The sequence below is a fragment of the Amblyomma mixtum genome, chromosome 9 (genome assembly GCF_055824585.1).
Source record: "Amblyomma mixtum isolate Tamu chromosome 9, ASM5582458v1, whole genome shotgun sequence".
Taxonomy (NCBI): Eukaryota; Metazoa; Arthropoda; class Arachnida; order Ixodida; family Ixodidae; genus Amblyomma; species Amblyomma mixtum.
Genome location: NC_143020.1, coordinates 56643375 through 56655972, shown reverse-complemented (window position 1 = coordinate 56655972; position 12598 = coordinate 56643375). Strand labels below are relative to the sequence as shown.

The 12598-nt window shown below is 48.5% G+C and overlaps 1 pseudogene; it reads right to left on the bottom strand.

The window, feature by feature from the left end:
- Positions 1 to 12209, bottom strand: part of LOC149329140 (uncharacterized) — a 37674-nt pseudogene extending 25465 nt beyond the window's left edge.
- Positions 12210 to 12598: the final 389 nt, after the last annotated feature.

Genomic DNA, 12598 nt, shown 5'->3' with positions numbered 1-12598 from the left:
AAGCGCTTCGACAATACAGTCGAATGCACCCAGTGCAGAGCCTGCGGAGAGCACGACGAAACAACGGAGCACATCGTCCTACTCTGCGAGAAGCTGCCAACGCCACCGCACGAGGGCGCTACGCTTCCGCAGGCGTTGGGTTTCCGTCCTGCGAACGAGGGCTGCACGGCGGATGCGGCAAACCAGGCGGCGGTTGCAGCGACGAAGCGCCGATTGACAGAGTGGTGGACGCTGGTGCGACACTAGAACAGTACTGTTTCGTCGGTATTTGCGTGTGTGTTTGCCGCTTCGCGTTTGACAGTGTGGTTTTTATGGGTGTGTATATCCAGCCGGGGCACCTTTGGTAGGCGCCCACCCGTTACAAAGGGAAGGCTACATCATCATCATCATCATCATCATCATGCGAAGAATTTCAGTCGAGATTAGACGTAAATCAGAGAGAATTTGGAAGGTTAGCACTAGGTGCCCACGGCAAAACCACAAACGAGGCAGTACAAGGGGATATGGGCTGGGCATCGTTCGAGGCACGGGAAGCTAAGAGTAAAATACTATATGAAGAACGCCTGAGGAAATTGGACGATAACAGATGGGCAGCTAAGGTATTTAAATATTTATGCAGAAAGAACGTTGACTCACAGTGGCGGAAAAGAACTAGAAAACTAACCAATAAGTATGCCGGTCATGAGGACGGAGAAAGAAAGAGCATTAAACGACAGGTTAAAAACGCGAAAGTTAAAAATGGGATGAATTCAATGGAAAAGAAACATAGTGCAGAACTATATCGATTCTGGAAAAGGCAGATCAGGAAAGAATTTTTCTATGATAACTCAAGAGGCAGTGCCCTACTTTTTGAAGCTAGATCAGGGTGTCTTAGAACGCGCAGCTGTGCAGTGTGTGGTAGATCTGTGGAAACAATTGCACACCTCATAATCAAATGTGATGGTATCCATCCGGATGTCGATGCAGGCACAGTCACTCTTTCTGAGGCCCTAGGGTTTAAAGATAACAATGGTCATGTAAATAAATCTGCAGTGGAAGTCATCAAAAAGCGATTGGAGGATTGGTGGCTGAAAAGCAGAGATGTGGCATAAGGTTAGAATTGTAGGAAACCGTAGGCAAAGGTGATGAAGAATCTTAGTGAGAATTGCCAACACCGTAAACAAACAAAAAAATAATAATAAATAAAGAAAAGCTGAGCGTGGTGGCCATTGCCGCCACCCCGTTTCAAAGGGGGCGCTCCTATCCATCCATCCATCCATCCATGCGAACGAGGGCTGCACGGCGGATGCGGCAAACCAGGCGGCGGTTGCAGCGACGAAGCGCCGATTGACAGAGTGGTGGACGCTGGTGCGACACTAGAACAGTACTGTTTCGTCGGTATTTGCGTGTGTGTTTGCCGCTTCGCGTTTGATAGTAGTGTTTTTATGTGTGTGTATATCCAGCCACCTTTGGTAGGCGCCCACCCGTTACAAAGGGAAGGCTACATCATCATCATCATCATCATCATCATCATCATCATCCCGGGCGCTCCAAGGTGGATGTAGAATGGTGGCGAAGGCTGGGCCCCAAAATCGGTTTAGCGCGACTGCAGCACAGCCACTTTGGGCGGCCGAAACACTCACATAATAAAATTCAAAAGCACAAATTAAAATGCTATAAAACAACAAAAATAAATGAATATTTTAATGCCACGTTTTATAAGTTACGTAAACTATTTCAGCTAAACGTTACGCCGAATTCTGTAATTTTTTCAACGCTCTTGTTGCGCTCTCTGTTGATCAGTGTGCGGTGCATTTGCAGCGCGACTTTGCAGGCCTAGTTTCGGTACCCGGCCACAGTGGCTGCGGCAGCTTGCGAAGCGATTTGTTATCTCCAGCTGCCTGCTATGGCACGCCTTGGAAAGCGTGCAAATTAAGCTCGCCGGTTTCGAAATGGCCCCTTTAAGAAGTTTTTGTCGTCCTTGCCCGTCGCCTCTCTGTCACCGTTTGGCAAGATCTGCACCCCGCTGCACCGCTGCAGCGTTTGCTTCGGTGTACGGCCAGTGCGAAACCTATTCCCGAGGCTTCGCGCTCATCGCTTCGAGCGCTTAGCTCTGCATTTCAAGATGAGCTTGCGGCATGTGAAAAAACCTTGCTCCGTGGCACATTGTGACAGCATGGGTTGTACCGTGAGTGTCTTACCAAGTTACTACACCGCTTCCCTCTGGACTTTCGCAGGTGAGCTCTTGCCGTTGTCGTCTGCTCTATATATGCTTTTGTCGGGCTTTCCGCGCCTATCGTAGCTGTAACCGTTTCTTGCGCACTTGGCTTCATGTTATCGGGATATTTTAGTAAATTGCAGGGCACGCACGTGCAATCATAAGATGTGCAAAAGACACAAATCATTTGTCTTATTTGTAGCTAGTTTCGTGCAGCCGACTGTCATCAACATGAAATTGATACCGGGCTCTCATGAGCAACCTCGTGCCCTCTACTTGCCGCATCGTCAATTTAAAACCAACTGCGCTGCATAACAGCTCTGAGCATGACATTAATGGTTTTGCAGCACCGTGAAGCCAATTTGAGGATCTCCTCGCAACTGACAGTATCGAAACTCAACCATGTGCATGTGCGCCGCATTGACTGTGCCTTAACTGAATTCAGCCAGCAGTAGTTATTGCCGTTTTACGTATACATGACCGTCAATGTAGTTTTAAACTCATTGCGCTGCATCGCTCTCGTCACTCTTTGAGCATAGAAAAGCAGCTTGACGCGTGGTATCAGGCGAGCGTAACCGCACTCTGAGGCTTGGAGGCTTGGCGCGAGCATTTTCTGCCATAGTTATAACGTACTGTATTTAGGTGAAAGGAGTCTTGGCGTATTGACGTTTGGAGTATATGGTATTCATTTGGGTGCAGTTGTATAACGTGGACGCTGCATCATGTCCAGGTGCAAATCGCGGGTGCAGTTCTGCCGCAACCTCAGCCTGGAGAAGACGCCGTGCCAGCTGCGAGACCTGAGGACTTTTTCCAAGCACTTCGAACTGTTTGTGTATCTGCGGTCAGGACGGCTGCGTCTCCATGCTGTGCCTACTCGAGGAAAAAGTGGCTGTATTGAATGTCCTTGCACTTCACTTTAAACTGCACTTCATGTATGTTTTAGTTTGATTAGAATTGCTTCAAATTACTTCGGTTAGCGACAAGAATCAGGTCTCGAGGTTGTGCGCAGGCCCTACGTATGGTGTAATGCTCTAGCGTTGAGCAGATTTGTTGATGCTAAAACTTGTTTTCAATATTGTCATGCAGGTGTAAACATAGCTGCTATATTCTTTCAGTTGAAGAAACGAAATGTGTGAAGAGTAATCCTTGTGTGCTGCATGGTCTATGTGTTGATGCGCCTACTTATGTCATGTCATGTTTGCCTCAATGGAAGCTGTCGTAGCATTGTTTTCTATACTTTTCAATTTCCTACTTGGCAACATTCGTGGAACTTCAGGGCTTTTTCCTATCCGCACTGTGACCATTGAGATGAATAGCCAGCTTAAAAAAGCTGCTGCTTGAGCTGCCTGTGACGCGCATTTTTTGTTGGCGTGCTTTATCACTGTATTTGTTTGGTTGCTGTAATAAACCATAAATATCAAAACCATACTTGCCGTACACTGTATTCCAAACTGTGCATTTGAGCCTGTGCTTTGTGCATCATACCTTGATGTACTCAAAAGTACTGGCACCAGTATATTCACCAAGGTTTCCACTACGAATCATGCATCCTTAGCCAGCGTCTGGAAGTGTTGCTGCCTTTCTATGCTGCCTTCTTTGCCAGTGACTTTCATTTGGTTCCCAATTGCACATCAACAAGGCCATAACTAGCAGGAACGCGAGCACATTTGACTGGCAAAGGTTCGTGCGCGCTGAAAGGCAACCTTCTAGAGATACCGGTTCGAAAATGCCGGTCCTATAAAAAGACCACTTTATAATTCGCGCCAAGGGCATACGTAAGCGTGACGTCATTCAACGTCACTCATACGTAGGTTGCCCCCCGAAATGGGGGCGCGGGGGTGCCCCATGAGTCGCCATTTTTTGGACCAATGGGCGTCTATGGAGCCTTCGCTACCATGGTATATCTACCTTGGGCGCTACGCTAGCCACTCCCAACTAAAACTGTCGTTGCCAGGACGGGTGGCACTGCGCGTAAGGTGCGCCCGTAGCGTACGCACAGCTTTTGCGGACGCACAGCTAAAACTGTCTAATGTTGAACAGTGACTTTCTCAAACACTGATAAAAAATTATAAATGCAATGTAGCTTCCATCCTTGAGCGAAGAGTGAGGAAAAACAATCTGCTGTTGGAATTTTTTTCTTTCTTTATTACCATAACATGAATTAAATGCGTATGCGTATCAATTAAATCATACGCATAAAGCACAAAAAAAGTCACACACACAGCGTTGATGTTCCACATGAGGAATTTCCTGTTTTTCAGGGAATTTCGGGAATAAAATACGCCTAAAAAGGAATCTTCACTTGTTCTCGGGAAATTTTCTCGTTCCAACCGACTGGGTCACATTGCTACACTGCTGGAAGGAGAAAGGGCTAAAAATGTCGATTTTCGGGCCTAATTTCGGAAATTTTTGGTTACGAAATGGAACACCACTGCTAACCGCAAAACAGAAGCATTAGCACAGAGCTAAGCTTATGTATGGAACCATCGAAGCACTTTGAATAATTTTCGATACATGCACAGAAGCATGAACAAACTGCAGGGATTCCTAGAGGCTCTCTGGTAGAAATTAGTCCCGGATTCTCGCCTCGAGTGGATTAGACTCAGAAGATCCACCTTAGTTTCAACCGAATTATGTCCTCGCACACAAAGCCTTCATTCCAGAGTTGCCTCAGCCTAAGCGATGGAAAAGGAAAAAAAAATGGTCCGCAATTCGTCACCCCTTCTTGGAACTGACAAATGTATTCTGCTTCCGTCCGAATATTTTTCTAATCCCGATGGATGTCTGAAACTCAGCCCAAGTGCTCCTACGGCTGGAGGCAGCCAAAGGTCATCGTTCCACAGCATCCGCACAGTCACTTGAAGCAGACAGGTTTGGTCGATATTTGTGAGCACAGCTACAGGTGACACGGAGCAGCCTAGTTGCCGTACCTCCTCGCACCTAAACTCAGCATAAACGTTATCCAGGTATTTATCTATCAGTGATTCGAACCCCGTTATTGACGACTCGCTGACAGCTATTCGTCGTTCTTCGGCTGGGAGCCCGGGGTAGATGCGCTTCGATGACGTCTGGTTATTTTCTTGCGTTCCGGATTCTGGTCCGTCGGCGGCAGCGGATAAGGACCCATTTCTCCCTTTTTCAACCCTCGCTGGTTCATATTTGGGTGTTGCGTCGGATGTCTCTGTGGTGCTCGAGAGATTGCCAACTGCGTTGCTCAGTGCTGTCAGATTTGACGTGTTTTCCTCATTAGTTGTGGTAGCTCTGGTGTCGTTCTCTGTCATTCTGCTATGGTCTTGCTTCATTGCTGCTTCAAGTAGTCCGAGAGCCTGACTGAAGGTATGCATAGTGTCAGAGAGCTTCTTGAGTGCGTCGCTCTGTGTTACGAGGTTCCTGGCCAGCTGCTCCACACACGCCTGCTCTTCTGAGACTTGGCCGGCAGACCGCAAAGGCATAGACTCGTCTATGCATCTGGACTCGTCTTCACATTCTGCACAAAAATGTGACATGGCGCAGTCCGTTCTCAGATGCGTGCACACTTCGGCGCAGCGAACCCGAGCCGTGCACCTGGGGCAGAAAACTGAGCGGTGCTTGCACTCCTCATTGAAATGGCGGATGATATCTTTTGTAGTCACCACTGCCTCGCAGCCATTTTCTGCGTTCCGGCACTTCACCTGCGTATAAGAAATGTGCGAAGAAAATGAACAATATACGCTTTGTTCGAGATTATACTTTCAGGACTTTTTAAACACTAAGAACCCTGCATACTGTAAGAAAAGAACTGTAACGCAATCAAGACGTACACAAGAGAGGACCACACAGGACCACACGAGACGACCAGGCCGACATAAACTGAGTGCATATTGGTCGTCGTAACCTAACACTTGACTGTAATAAGTAAGTCAGCCAACCTTTAGCACGACATTTAGCATGTCTACTTCTTTTCAAGACTTAGCGGTGGCCACATTAAAAAACTGTGCCATTTGGCAGAATTGTAGCACACCGGTGTTAAAAGTTTAACGCTTCAAAATTTGCAATTAAATTCAAGCCAATATGCATACAAAATGACAGGCCATGCTCTGCAAGAGCAAGGTCTGCATGCGCTAGCGAGTTCTTGCATGCACTAGCGAGACTAGCGAGTGCTTGGCTATTTTTCAAACCACTGCAAAAACCTGTTGTTGGCCATTGCAAACATCTTTTATTCACTCTTAACTTCGATTGAACCACTGCCACCACCGCCTTGCTCCGAGCCCTGGACTAGGGGCCAGGCCACCCGACTTCTGGGAATTAATCTATTCTAAATGAAAGTTTTGTCTCTCTCTCTGCGACGTGACGGAGCAGAATATAATATACGGGAAGCAAGGTTGCGATAGCACGGGTGTTGTGACGTCGCGAACCGGTCAGTTCGCCCTAAGATTTCGGCCTTACCGCCAGTCAACGCCAACCGCGGTTTTTCTGCGACACGGGGCCTTTAAAGCTCGCGCGTTAAGAGACTGCCGTTGCGCTGTTCCACGCACACAATGTAGCTGCCTCTGCTGCGTCGTTGTACAACTGCGTCGGCAGTACGCTGCTGTCAGAGTCACTTTAGGTACCGGCGGCAATGTGCACGGCTTGCCGGAGCAAAGAGGATACATGCAGCGCTGCACATCCTACTACACTGCGCACAACTGTCGCCTCCGCCGAGAGAGCGCGCATCGCTGCCGCTGGCACGAGAGTTACTGAATAAGTGCCGAGAATTGCGCATTGTTTTCCCTGGGCCGCTAGCGCCTCTATTAGCCATACACGATCACATCGTTGAAAGGTATCAAATAATTTTGGAGAAGGAAACTCCGTTGCACTCGGCCGTTGCTGGCAGTAAATTTGTACACCGACTGTACTCGTGCTTTGCGGCAGTTTTTTTTTTTTTTTTTGTCGCAGAGCACACGTCTGCTGAAAATGGTGTTTTATTGCCAATAACACGCAATTTTGTCCCAAGTGTTCGCTAATTGTTGAAAGAATGATCGGGGAGGCCACCAGAAAACGCTTGTGATATGCATATAAATTGACAGGCCATGCTCTGCAAGAGCAAGGTTTGCATGCTCTAGCAAGCAATTGATCAGACTAACGAGTGCTTAGCTACTTTTCAAACCACTGCAAACACCTTTTGTTGGCCATTGCAAACACCTTTTATTCACTCTTAACTTCACCTGAACCACTGCCACTGCCGTTTTGCTTGGAGCCCTGGACTAGGCGCCCCAACCACCTGACTTCTGGGAATTAATCTATTCTAAATGAAAGTTTTTTTCTCTCTCTGCGCTGTGACGGAGCAGAATATAAAATACGGGAAGCAAGGGTGTGATAGCACGGGTGTTGTGACGTCGCGAACCGGTCAGTTAGCCCTAAGTTTTCGGTCATGACGCTGGTCAACACCGACTAGCGCGTTGAGAGACTACCGTTGGGATATGCCACGCACACAAGGGGGTGATCTCTACTGAGTCCCTCTACAACAGCAGCGTCGGCAGCACACTGCTGTTCGAGGCACGATGTACAGGCGGCAATGTAAAGGGCCTGTCGCAGGCACATCCTACTATACTGCTCACAACTGTCGCCTCCACCGAGAGAGGGCGCCCATGCTGCCGCTGGCACTGGAGTTACTGGCTTATAGAGTTGCGCGTTTTTTTCCCTGGGCCGCACGCGCCTCTATTAGCTATATGCGATCACATGGTTGAAAAGCATTGATGTATTTCGGAGACGCTAACTCATTTGCATTGTACACCGGCAAATATTATGTACAACATCTTTCCTCGTGCTTTGTGGCAGTTTTTTTTTTAGCCGTAGAGCACGTGCTCTCTGAAAACGATGTTTTCTGATCACTAACACGCAATTTTATCACAAGTGCTCTCTAATTGTTCAAAAGAATAATCGCGGAGGCCACCAGAAAAACGTTTGTGATTTGTGACGTTTACACAAGATGGCGTCACCCATTCAGAAGACGAGTATTTTGTTCGCAGATCATTGAGGTAGGCCTCGTTGCAGCCGGCGCATTGCTAGTAAGCTGTATGATTCAATGCGACAGAAATTTACCTAAAATAAAGCAAGTTCGGCTGCCAGAAATAAGCGGATTGAGCCTGCACTTGCTCCAACTCCTGCACGTATTCCACCTCCTGCATTCAAGAGTTGCGGATTTCTCTCATAGTTTGGATGCTTTGCGGCAACAAAGCAGATCTATGCGCAACTCTAGGTACTTATGCAGTAACTCTAGCGGCGGCTGAATTTCGATGGAGGCGAAATTCTTGAGGCCCGTGTACTGTGCGATGTGAGTGCACGTTAAAGAACCCCAGGGGGTCGAAATTTCCGGAGCCCTCCACTAGCCCTCCATTTTAAATGCCCTCCATTTTAAATGCCCGTAGTTCATCCGCTCTTCTAGTGGTTTTTGGTTTTGGTCTGCTGCAGTGTATCGCGGACCAGGTAAGACGCTTGAGTGAGTGCTCGAAATACGGTATGAAGGCCACGCTACGTGTACACTTACCTGTGCCTCCCCTGTTGTCTCGCGTGCATTTACTGTAACGATATACACTCCCGCATAAAAATTTTCTTTGGAATAGGTACTTAGTAAGAAAAAAACCTACCTCGCAAATATCCTTCGCCTGCCAGCAATGGGATAATAAAGTTGTACGTAAATGTTTCATCGGAATCAGTCATTTAGTGAGGAGCGAAACCTACCAGGCTTTTAACACTTCTGTCCGATAATCTTCCGCATTCGTATAGTCGCTATAAGAGCATTGCACGGGCCTTAATTAGTCACGCGTCCCGAGCCCGTCAACCTTTTTCGTTACCCGCCCCAGCCCGGCCCGATTTTTTCAATATAGGCCCGAACCCGGCCCGGCCCGCGAGGTAGACATGCCCGGCTCAGGCTCGGAAACCGCCCGAGTACTAAATGCACATCGGCAAAGCCAAAGCCTTTTGTTATACTGATCTCATTTAGAAAGAAAAAAGCGGCTACAAAACTTTTAAAAATGGAGATAATGGCGGCATCACTGATGGCAACGTTAACAAAAAAAAAACGTTTTAGCATTAATAAAAGAGGTTATCAGAGATTTGCTCGCATTCGTAGCCTCCTCCTAACTAGTTAGGCGTCAAGGGGAAGCGAGAACGCGGAAGTGATGTGACAGGAAACCCGCGACCCACTTGCGATGGGCACTATCTCGCATACCCACAGCTACTGGTCATATTTCGAGAGTAAACGCAAGCCAGCGCGCGCTAGCTGGTGTTTCCATCAGCGATGCCTACAGTGCCGTAACGATGCATATCGGCGCGATAATTCTGTTTTTGTCTTTTTCTGGAAGAATCTAACGCGTGCGCTTCACCATGTCAGAGCGCAGTTTTATCTACGCATGTATGTCTAACTGCGGCATGCGCTCAAATTTAAGGAACGTCACTCTGCAGTTAGACGTGTGCCTTGCGTCACTTACACGTTTGCGTGCATGCAATCACGATGCGCTCAAGCGCCGTCATATCGAGCTTACTGCGGCCATACGCTCGATCGCGAACAAACCACTGCCCAGCGTAGCTTAAAAAAAAAAGGAAAACTCAGCAGCTATTGAAAGCCCCTCACTTAACTCGCAAAGTCTGGTCGATGGCGTTGCGTTAAAATTCGGACGGCCAATTCTGTGTAACCAAACCTTCCTCCGGCCCGCGTCGGTTTTCGATGATGGATCGCGAAGAACCGCTTTCCACCGTCGTGACGGTTCCTCCACCCGAAGGCGCAGCAGCCCGTCAAGCCGCACAGATGGACGGCTTGAAGTTGGGTGACTGACACACGTTCCGAGCAAAACAAAAGCCGCTGTTCATCACAGCAAGCAAAAGCGCAGTAACAGCAACGACGCCTGGACAACCTACGGTGCGCGGTTGGAGCGGACAATATGGCGTCTGCGGCCGCGAAAAGCGCGGCTTTAAAGGAATTTTGCGCGTGAAACCACCGACCAATGGGAAGAGGCGATGGGCGCAGGAGAGGGAAAAGCGGCGCTCTGCAAAGGTTGTCCTTACCTTAAAAATTTCCAGGGGCTTTAGGCAGCATGCCCAGCGGCGGTGGGCGCGCACTCCAGTAACGGTAACATGGTACACGGTACGTAGGTATCTGTTAATAGACGCCTTTAGCATACCGTGTAGTGTGTTACCGTCGCCATTGCCGGAGCACCGGGATCCCGCCCACTGCCAGTGAGCACGCGCTGATTGGTCCTGATGCTGAAGGCGTGCACGCAGCTGCAAGGCACCTGGCGCCCTCTAGCGTTATCGAGGGGATCTGCGCATGCGCAGTGGCGGTGGGCGAGCTGCCAATATTCTGCTAATTGCATGCTAAAGGCGTCTAACTACTAGCGGTCCACGCGACGCGTGCAATGGTAGGAAGCATGCCATGAGACGGCGTCAGGCGTCTCACCGAGTGCTAGGCGCTTTGGACTGGGGGTTTTTAAAACTATCAGTCCGGACAATTCACTTCGAACTGCCAAAATTTTACATAATTTCCACCTGATTTTACACTGATGTGCAGAAAAGCACAGTCTATTCACTCTTATTTTTCTTATTTTTTAAATACATTATTTCATTTCCGTAGAAACACGTATGATGAGCGAAATCTCGTACTGTGGTCAGAGCAATTCTCTAGAGCAACCGAACGCCGCGATGTAGCAAAAACAATGTGAAATTTTTAGCAGGTACTCGGTTCCGGAGAGTGATGGCTCTGGAGTGAAGGCGCATAGACCAAGTTGCCTTGAGAGTCGCGTTGTGCCACGGAGATCTCTGCCGCCTGATACAAGCCAGGCAGAAAAGCGTGACAACCGCTAGAGTGGCAATGAAATTTTTAACGACTAAATTAGGTGACATGTAATAGCAAAAACGATTGAAAACGAATCCTGAACGACACGACTTGCTCTAATAAATTTTCGTGCCAAGCTGTTAGATTACTCGCAGTGTTTACATCCCAAAGGGTATACCGACGTTTGTGCATGGACAACATGGGAATCTAAGTCACAAAGGAGACTAGATTATGTGTTGTAATTCTACGATAACGAAGCGCTTTTAATCTCCAGAGATAGCTAACGCCGCTATTTGTATTTACCGCACGCGGATGCTGCCCGTGCGGATATTAAATGGTCCACTCCGGCGCTAGACAGGTTATATACTTATCTGAATAAATAAGTTAGCGAATAATGGTTCCGGCCTCTAGGGATTTGTTTTCCTCTGCAGAGCGCGCGAAATAAATCTCAGGGCAACGATCAACGAATGCATGGCGTTCAACTTGCCGCCCAATTGCGTCTTCGCAGCTGTCGTGGCGTACCGCGGATAAAACTTCCTGTGAGGCCGGGCAAGTTTTTATTTTCCAATTTTCCATGACTACCCAGCTGTAGTCGTAGCAATCCGTAGGCTGAACTTTCAGAGATTCCGGTCAAATCTCGCGGTTGGACTGAGGATAAGGAGCACCGAACACCCCCCACCAGTAGAAATAGAATTAAGTTCCTCACGTGAGCACTTCTGAGCTACAGGAAGCTTGCTTAAAGTCCGATAGTAAAAGAAACGTACTCAAACGGCCACTGCGTCACCGCTCGCCATTTAATCGCATTCCGAGACATTCAACTTTCGTTATGAGAAGGCGTCGTCATGTCGTCTGCTTACATTAAACTTGCAGCCCTTATTGCATCTAAAAACACCAAGAATCCGACGCGTAAAACCTGAACAGTTCGCCCTGGTCACTCACCTCTTTACTCACCAGCTCTTCAACGGGAAAATACGTCCAGTTCACTCCTTTTTCCGGGCACAGGAGGCCATCCAGGGGACACACGGGCTCGACGCCCTCCGTGCACTGCTCGTAACAGGACATGCAAAGGATGTGCTCGCAGGCAAGGACTGCCGCCTTTGACCGCACCAGTCCGCAAGCACTGCACACTCTGACTCGTAGAGGCGACTTCACGAAGCGCAGAGGCCTCCAGTCGAGCTCGGAGGTGAAACCGACCAGCGTGTAGGACACTTTTCCATGAGGCATCCCGTCCTGCTGTCGTCCTAGTGCTGAAGACGATGGAAATGCTGTGCCCATCCGAGAATGCTTGTCCCGCTATCTCTGTCTCTCCGTCTCTCTCCATCGATTTTGTTTTTTGCCCGTCGTCAGGCTCCGATCGATGTGAATTGCCACCGCGTATACACCTGTCCCAGTTCCTTGCCACGTTGTGAATCGTCAACACTTTCAAGTCACTCTTCAGACTGCTACCCCGCAGGCATGCGCATATCTGCCGCTGAGCAGAAATGATAATTCGTTGATCACCGACATTTTGACCATAACGGGAAAGAGGGAGAGGATTCCCGGGGCTTTGTTAAGGTCTTCGTCCTTGTTTCATTTTTGTTTTGCAGGTACGTGTTTCTTCAACAAAGATTGCG